Below are 10,139 nucleotides of genomic sequence, written 5' to 3' on the forward strand. Positions count from 1 at the left end.
AACAATAATTTCTAGTTTTTGTATAAAGAAAGTTTTAAATTTTGTTTATAATTTTTGCTAGTCAAAAATGGGAAAATAAATTTCAAATAATGTTTATCATTATGTAAGTTATTTTTTAAGGTAAGGAATTGTGAAATGCCCCATGTGTGATCTCTGCAAGTCCTCACTTCAATTTTGAGGGACTTGTGCTGTACACGGTTCGGATGCCGATCTCTTTCTGCAACTCCCTCTGCCAATGAATTGAAGACACCTGTACATATCCGTCATCGTGGATTCGTGGTGTCACAGAGGTGTCTACTGACAGCACACTCTTCAGCTCAGTAACCAGCCATTAGCCTCGCCAATAGTGCTCGCCAGACTGGTATGACCGGTTCCAACGACTTTTGCGACGCTGACTGGCAATTGTATATACACAAGGCAAAGCAAACTGACGCAAAACTCGAAGAGGAATCAGAGTATCGGTTATGCTACTTATACTTCTTGCTTTTTTTGTGTGGCTGAGGAGTGTAAAGCGTCGGCCAGTCTTCAAACCAGTCAAGCCGCAGCAGAGACGTGGGCTAGGCTAGCACGGAAAGGTGCAAAATGTGGGAAAGTTTCGAGGCGGAGAAAAAATATATCACATCGAACGAAACATCGTTCCAGGATCATCCGCCACGTCACTTGTGGTCGAGTTCAGCTAGCCACTCGAGCACGCACAACAGACGGTCGAGAGGTTTGCTCCGCCATGCTTTGTACCAGAAATGAACTCACTCACCCATGGGTCGCGATAATTGTTTGCGATCATTTTGTCGGATTGAGCGTTCTTCGAATCTTTCCTTCTTTCCTTATGAGTGGCTGACTTACGTTTCGTCGTAAGCCATGGGTGTTGAGAGTATGTGCCACATTCGTTGCTCGCGATCGTGATACTCACTAAATACGCCCGGTACAAGCAGTGTAACTCTCAACACGTTATTTATTGGTGTTCTTTTCTCAGCCCTTCCAGGGACGCCAGGTACTCACGCTGAAGAGTAACATTGGACAAATGGGGAGCATGGCTGTCCGATCTCGCAGTAAACTGAGGTGCTTTCTTTTCTGGCTCCGGTGAATATACAATTACTAAGGCACGCCCTTCATCGACCCAAAGAGAGTTGCTTTCTCAGCCCATCCAGTATGCTGATGTGTATGGCGAAGAAGGTATTGATGGGCACCAATCGCGTTGAAGCACAATGGCGTGCTCTTAGCTGATCATTGTTGTGTCAAGGCATCCTGGCACAACTACTCAGTGACAAGCGCTCATAGCCGTGCTTCTGCACTTCCTTAGATGTCCAGTTTCTTCACTGACCTTCGAGCTATCCTCTACAATTCGTGACATCTGACTTATCGAGAAACAAAGCATCTTTTACCTCGGATTGCCAATGCTTTACTTAGGCTTTCTAATATCGTCTGTGGCAGACTCTTCTGTCGTTGATCTACCATCCATAACCTCGAGTGCAGAAAAGGGCTTTGTGCTCTGCGGAAGGTTAGACACAACGCATCCGTGTACTTCAAGTGTGGCCAACTTCCATCTTGTCTGGCGTCACGTAGGGACACGAGAACACTAGTGAAAGCCTCCAGACACTGCCTAGGCGTCCTGTAGGTCGCAAATAACTCAGCTTATCGTAGCGTCAATATGGCAAACTAGTCTGCCGTCGGAGCCGATGCTGGACTCCGTCTGCGTCTCACACCCACGCGTATACTTCCCTGAGACGTCAGTGCTGTCCCATTCATACCGCTTGCAATTACCCTTGTGCTAAGGTACACGCTCGGAGACTACTGTGGATTTACCTCGGAGTGAAAACTTGGGAACATGTACCTCTCTTCGTAAGCTCTACAGTATGTTTCCTTCCGGTGTTATTGTCACCGAATTGAGTATCCCTGCGGCCGTTACAGTCAACGGAAAGAAGTCGCCGTCGTGGAAAACCAGATAAAAGAGCACACGTCGATACTACGGGACAAGCTGGCGGACCATTCGATCTCCGATATTACGGAACTTCTCATAGTGGAATCGAAAAACATTGTAACAAGCACTCCAACGAATATAACTTCGAGCCTCCGCGTCGATATGTACACCGAAACAATGAAACAACCCGAGGCATAATGTCACGTTCTCATTACCTACGCTTGTTAATTGAGCGTGCGTTCTTGAAATATCGCATTTATTCACATTTTCGGGATGCGCGGTTCTACGATTCATGTCGAAATTAGACGATCGGTATCCCGATATCCCGGTAGTACCTTTGCTGTTGGATCTTTCTTCTATAGAATGATTCTCCCTGCAGCTATCAAACAAGCCCGGGATCTACTTCCGATCTGATTTGCGTCGTTTCTTTGCTTCTCGATGTATGATTGTCACCTTAAGGTGGGAGCTTGACATTGTCGACGATCCACGCCACTTCATCAGCTACTTGGATGCGTGTCGCTGATTCAACAATGTGCATAGGATGATCTATATAGTAAAGACAACCCCCCCCCCCTCGCGACTGTGCCACATCTTTAAAGTCCAATGATTAGTCATAAAACTAGACTATTTGTAGTATGTACTAAGCCTAATACAGTCAAATTTCCGAGACGCGTCTCATTCCTGTCTGCAAAACCTGCTACCTGTGAGAATATTCTGCTAATTCTGTTCTGTCTCTAATTATTATACCAGTGTATAGAATTAGTACAATAGTAAGGAGCAACAAATAAAATAGACAGTTTTTCTAATAAACATTTAATTACACATAGTTAATTTCCTTCCCCTCTGTCTCTTATTACTACTTTTATTAAAGTTACTACTTTCAGTTCTTCCCCTAATGTGTGTACATAATTAAGTGAACCTTTCTATTACTATTACTCTATACATGTGTACACTAGAACTACTTTAGACACTAAGCTATGATTTTCATTGTGACTGATCCATTAACTGTGTATCCATTGTGTGAATGCACATATTGCCAAATACCCAAATACTACATAATCCTTAGTATAAAGAGAGTCATCCTAAGCAAAAGTGTAGTCTACAAAACCACTCCAGTTACTAACATCCTATTTTTTATCTCTGAGAGCCTAGAGTGTTATACTAACATGTAAAGCATTACCTACTACTAGAGGCTACATGAGTATGTATACAATCTTTTCTTACAGTACAGGATTAAACACAAGATGTTTCTAACATGTATATAGTACAAAGGCATTAATAACACTAAGTAGACTACAGACATACACAAGCTGGATAAACTATTAGAAAACATACAGGATATACAGGAGAAAGATGAGAAGCAATTGTTACAATCCTCTACTCTCTTACCTTCAGTTCCAAGGGTTCTGCACCCTTCTGTACTAGAACTCAGGACTTCTGTCCCTCAGGGGCACTGTCTATGAACTATATGTGTACTGACTCTTACTACTACCCTTCCTTACTTCATCATTCTATTCCTTTGACCACTCCTTCATTCTCTGTTCATTCTATAGTCTCTTACCCTTTGTCCATCCCTTCATTCTTTGTACCTTTATCTTTGACATTCCTTTCTTTCATTCTTTGTAGCTTATCATTCTTAGTGGCTCATACTCCCTAAGTACTCTTGTGTAGTTTAGTATATATAGGCATACAAGATCAGACTAGTCCTGTAGTCTTAATCTTGTCTACTCTAGGTAGTCCTGTACTCTTAGGCTTACTCTATATACTCTACTCTTGTCTCACTCTCTCTCTCTCTGCCTGTTCTGCAAGTTCTGACTATGTTCTAGTACTTGTATTCTGTATTTCTGTTGTGTAGGATAGTTGTAGCCTAGGTCCTCTTGCTGAGCCTTCAGGTCCCCTCTATACTGTTACTGACATCAGATCAAGACTACCTATTACTACCCTACAACTCTCCTATGTTTTAGGCATTAGTACTTACTGTTGTGTTGATCTCTTTCCTTTGTCCTGACCCTTTTACATTTTTAAATTTTAAACTTTCTAAACCCTTTTAAACTTTTGCCACCCTTCTTCTATTCATTACCCCTTTTAGTTTAGTGTTGATTCCTTTGTAGTGTAAACATAGACTCTACTATACTGACTACTACCCCTACTGTCCTGCCAGATCAGCAGTTACAAGCAGAACTAGCTCAATACATGTAAACCTCTATCTAAGAGGCCTTTACTAACCACATACCCCTAGCCCCTTTAGAACCTGTTCTAATCATTCTGGAAGTTGCAACCTGTTCTGGAAAGAAAGTGTATGTAGCCTACCCTTCAGACTTTAATAGGTAGCACTTTGAGGACTTCTAGTACTAAGTCAAACTATACATGGCTACTACTTTGACTAATCTATCCTCAGATCTCAATTGTGTTCTATTTGTCCTCTCCTTCATGAAGGAAGGCAACACAGCCACCTGGGCCTAGAACTGGATTGAAGGCTATTAGATTGGAAGCCTGATCTGACTTCAGAACAATGAGTTGTATTCAGAATTCATAGAGCAGCTCTGTACTTCCTTTATTAATCTGAATGAGAAGTACAATGTATAGAACAAGCTTGCATCTCTGTAACAGGGCAAACATTCTACTAATACCTTCTTTCAGGAGTTTGATATCCTGGCCTGGAAGGCAGGATTTGTGCTTAGGTTTGATAATGTCCTTATTAGAATACTTGAAAAAGCTCTTCACCTGGAATTGGTTAATAAGATCCTTAGAATAATGCTAGAACTAGCCACCTACACTGAGTAGAAGACATGTACTATCTCCTTTGACCAAGCTACAGCTTGAATGTGTCAAGTCTGTACAGAACACTTACACATGTGTTTAGCTCTAATAGTTCCAAGCCCTTAAATCAATCTGCCTGTAATTCATAATCAATCTGTTCTGATAGACATTAGAGAAGCCTGAAAGTAAGGAGTATACTTTGCCTACAGAAAGTCAGGGCACCAGATTAAGGACTGTCTACAGAAGCAACAGTATATCTGTCAGGTCATTAGAGTAATAATGAGTGACAAGCAGGATTTATAGTAAGAAGCCTTTTCTACAAATCTAGAAGTCACCTCAGAACTCTTAGACCCTAACTATGTACTCTAGGATTTTGTAAAGGCTCAATAGTGAATGTAGTACTGAAGGGCTATAACTCAGATTTTTTAATAGTCACTTTTGATTCAATAGACACTATAGGATTAGAAGTAAATAAAGTAAGAAAAACAGAAAAAGTAGAAAAAGTAGAAAAAATAAATTAACAAAATTATTTATTAGAAAGAAAAAAGTTGGAAACAAAAGTAGATAGTTCTCCTATTTCTTCTGATTCTTTTGATTCTTCTCTTTGTACTTTATCTGAGTCTAAATCTACACAATCTGACCTACTACTTCTATGTTCTAAGATCTTAGAACATTTGGAACACTACCTAGCCCTGTTTACTACTCAGTAGTTTGTTTGTAGTATTAAGTAGGGATAGTCTCAACTGAGTTCACAGCTGAGGACATAGGTCTGTCCTTGTTGAAAGAGAGAGGTTAATAAGGAAATGTTAGTGTATATACTTACTCTCTCAGACAATGAGACTGTACAAGCTGTACATTCTCTTCAGAACAAGTAGTAGTTCATCTGAGAATGTTCTAAGTACTAGCTCCAGGTCCCTGTCCTCTTGGCTCCCTTCTCAGAATCCCCCCAGATCCAAACAATAGCTCTAGTAGATAGTGGATACACTAGTTCATACATTAATAAGGCTTTTGTGTAGGAACACTACCTCCCTACTTAACACATTCTACTTCCAATCCTAGTATACAATATAGACAGAACCCTGAACTGGAATAGTTAGATCACCAAGTTTGTCCAACTATAGATGACTATTTAGGATTATGAGGAAAGTATTGAGTTCAGAGTCACTAACCTTAGAAAGACAGACATCTTTATTGGATTCAAATGGCTCAAGGCTCACAACCCTACTATTGACTAGTTAGAGTAGACACTTACATTCAATCAGTGTCCTAAGTCTTGTAACTACCTTACACTACTGTTTCAAGTAGATACAGACACTTCTAATGTTACTAACAGTTCTGATGAAGGTGACTAGTTGTTCTTCTTTAACTAGGATAGATATGTGGATACATATTCTAGTCAAGGCAGAACAGAGTCAATCTGAAGAATGTCTGAGACAGAACCAGTCTAGAACCCTCTCAGAACAACTCTACTCTAGAACACACATAGACCTAGCCTGCTGGATTTTGTCTAAGAGTTTCCTAAAGTCTTTAGTGAAGAGGAATTCAACTAGCTTCCTAAACACTGTCTCTAGGACTATACAATTGAATTAACTAAGGGTTTCCAACCTAAGGATTGTAAGGTCTACCTACTCAACAGAGACAAGCAGGAGGTGCTTGATGAGTTCCTTCAGGAAAATCTTCAGAACAGTCAGATCCAACCCTCAAAGTCCCCTATTGCCTCCTCTTTCTTCTTTGTCAAAAAGAAAGATAGAAAGCTTTGTCTAGTCCAGGATTATTGTTGTCTCAATAAGGGTACTGTTAAAAATAAGTACCTACTCCCCCTGATTCAGGAGCTCATTAATAAGACACATACATCTAGGGTTTTCACTAAGTTGGATGTTTGATAGGGATACAATAATATTTGGATCTAAGACAGAGATGAGTGGAAGGCTGTGTTCTGAACCAATTACAGATTGTACAAACTAACTATAATGTTCTTTAGACTAACTAACTTGCTTACAACATTCTAGTCATTCATGAATCATATCCTTGTGGATCTGATTGACTTGGAGCATGTTAGTGTGTATCTGGATAACATTCTGATCTTCACCTAGACAGTCAAGCACTATTACTGACTGATCTGAGCAGTTCTACAACAGCTCTAAGATAATAAACTGTTTCTCTAAGAAGTAAAGTACTCTTTTGTGTAAGAGTTAGTAGATTATCTAGGCTTTATGATTGGTGGAGGAGAGGTCTGTATGGATTCAGCAAAGGTAACTGTAGTTTAGAACTGGCTACAATCTTAGAACCTGAAACAGGTCTAAGCATTCCTTAGGTTTGTGAACTACTACCAACACTTCATTCAAGGCTTTAGTACTATTGCCCAGCCCCTACACAATCTTACTAGCAAAGATGTTCCTTGACAATAGGAGGATTAGTAGTAGTCTGTGTTTGAGTCCCTAAAGTAGGCTATTACTAGTAAGCCTGTACTAGCAGTTCTGACAGTTGTAAACAAGTTCTGAGTTGAAGCCAACTCTTCTGACTTTACAAATAGAGTAGTACTGTTCTAGTTTATTGACAGAAAGTAGTGTCTGATAGCATTCTGATTAGAATCCCTCTCTATAACAGAACAGAACTACCCTATCTATAATAAGGAACTCCTTACAATTGTCTATTCCCTAGAGGAGTAGTGTTAATATCTCCTCAGTACTGTACAGAAGTTTGAGATTTAGAGTGATCACCTTAATCTCTAATACTTCCAGGCACCTTAGAAGCTCAACTACTACTAAGCCTGCTAGATGTTAGAACTGTAGGACTATGACTTTGTACTAACCTACAAACCTAGAACACAAATGACAAAAGCTGATTTACTCTCAAGACAAGTAGGTTATGAAAGGGGGGAGAATGATAACAAAAATCTTGTTCTCTTAGACAATTCCTGTTTTGTGTCTGAGACAATCCAAGAGATCTGACTCAAATCCAAGGATATTAACTTTGTCACCTGTATACAGTAAGCTCTGAGACATACACAGGACTAGGTTGTAGTAAAGTAGCTAGAGAAGCAGGCTAGGAATTGGGAGGAGGATGAGGATAGACAGGTTTACTAGGAAGGCTGACTGTATGTTCTAAAGGATCAGAAGCTGTAGGAGGACATTGTCTGAGCTCATTACAACAATCTGACTGTAGGACATCCAGGCTGACACAAAACACAGGAACTCATTACTTAGAACTACTAGTAGTCTAGAATGTAGAGGGAAATTCTAAAGTATATAACTAGTTGTAATACATACTAACAGACTAAGGCTTACTAGACAAGGGTTTAGACTCCTCTACATCTGTATCAGATCCTGGATCACTCTTAGGAAGAAGTCTTAGTGGACCTGATTAGTAAGCTACCCAAGTCTTAGGGTTACAATACTATCTGTATAATTATTAACTGATTCTCTAAACAAGTCCACACAGTTCCAACCTGAACAGAACTCACTTCTGAAGGTATGGTGCACATTTATTAGGATCATGTCTTCCAGTTACATAGACTCCCTTAGAAGCTCATTTATGATTGTGGACTGTAATTCAAGTTGAAATTCATGTAGGACTTGTATGTACTTCTCAGAATTCAAGGGAACCCTTCTACTACCTATCACTTACAGACTGACAGTTAAACTAAGTAAGTCAATCAGGAGATTGAGCTCTACCTCTGAATGTTCATCAATCATTAGTAATTGGATTGGTCTGAATGGTTAGCTCTAGCAGAATTTGTGTACAATAACTAGTAACACTCTGTAACAGGACAGTTCCTGTTCTTCCTCAATCATGAGAGACATCTGTACTAGGGGACAGTTCTGAACTAGAACAGTAGTTCTGAATCTGTAACAGACTTTGTAGAACAGATACACAGAACCAGGGAGGATACACAAGCTCTTTTGGAAAAGGTAGTACAGGTTATAAAGTAGAACTATGATTAGAAGAAGTCTACAGCTAAGGATTACTAGCCTGGTGACAAAGTTATACTAGAAGCTACTAACCTGACCACAGATTGCCTAATGAAGAAGTTGGACAACAAGTGCTTCAGACCCTTTGTTATTGAAAAGAAGGTTAGTGCCTCTGTCTACAAACTCTAACTTCTGGCAACATAGAAGTGTATACACTCAGTGTTTAACAAGGTTCTACTGTCTTAGTACTATGATCTGGGTTTTCCTTTATAACAAAGACCCTTACTGCCTCTACTAGAACTCATCAGTTCTAAACCAGAATACAAAGTAGAGTATGTAGCAGATGCTAAGCTAGTGTATAGAAAGCTCAAGTTCCTTATCTACTAGAAGGGATACCTAGTTGAAGAACACACTTGGGAACCTGCTAAGAATCTTACTCATACTGTCAAAGTAATCTGAGACTTCTATTGACTTTATCCAGGTGCTCTGTGTCAACTCCACCTTACAGATTTCCAAACCCTACTGTTCTAACCTATACCTGAGCTGTTAACCAAGCCTAATATTTACCAATTAGGACAATTAGTTTTAGAGGGGGGGTGATGTTACAATCCTCTACTCTCTTACCTTCAGTTCTAAGGGTTCTGCACCCTTCTGTACCAGAACTCAGGACTTCTGTCCCTCAGGAGTACTGTCTATAGACTATATGTATGCTGACTCTTACTACTACCCTTCCTTACTTCATCATTCCATTCCTTTGACTACTCCTTCATTCTCTGTTCATTCTATAGTCTCTTACCCTTTGTCCATCCCTTCATTCTTTGTACCTTTATCTTTGACATTCCTTTCTTTCATTCTTTGTGGCTTATTATTCTTAGTAGCTCATACTCCCTGAGTACTCTTGTGTAGTTTAGTATATATAGGTATACAAGATCAGACTGGTCCTGTAGTCTTGATCTTGTCTACTCCAGGTAGTCCTGTACTCTTAGGCTCACTCTATATACTCTACTCTTGTCTCACTCTCTCTCTCTCTGCTTGTTCTGCAAGTTCTGACTACATTCTAGTGCTTGTGTTCTGTATTTCTGTTGTGTAGGATAGTTGTAGCCTGGGTCCCCTTGCTGAGCCTTCAGGTCCCCTCTATACTGTTGCTGACAGTAATGAAATAATAGAAGAGAAGGGTAAAGGTGATGAATACAGAGTAAAAGTAGAGGTAGTGTTACATGTGTTTATACTGTTCAAATTGAGTAGAAATGGAACTTGCAAAGTTGCTCAGAGAAACAGAGTAAGTATGTTATTAGTTTTGTTAAGCAATCTAGCACTTCCTCCTATATTACATACAGGCAAAGTAGATAGATAAGGAATATGAAGAATTGATCAAACTATACTAGAATTTGTACAATGAATAGTAGATAACAAAATCAATCATGATTAGTCTATGTTTGATCAAAACTGTAGCACATGTATTAATACAAAGTATATGAATTAGTATGAAAGGGTTTGTAAAAATTAGTAAAACAAAAATTGGTCACAATTACTTTGGAAACAGATTTTTT

Source organism: Fomitiporia mediterranea (assembly GCF_000271605.1).
Source record: "Fomitiporia mediterranea MF3/22 unplaced genomic scaffold FOMMEscaffold_10, whole genome shotgun sequence".
Classification (NCBI taxonomy): domain Eukaryota; kingdom Fungi; phylum Basidiomycota; class Agaricomycetes; order Hymenochaetales; family Hymenochaetaceae; genus Fomitiporia; species Fomitiporia mediterranea.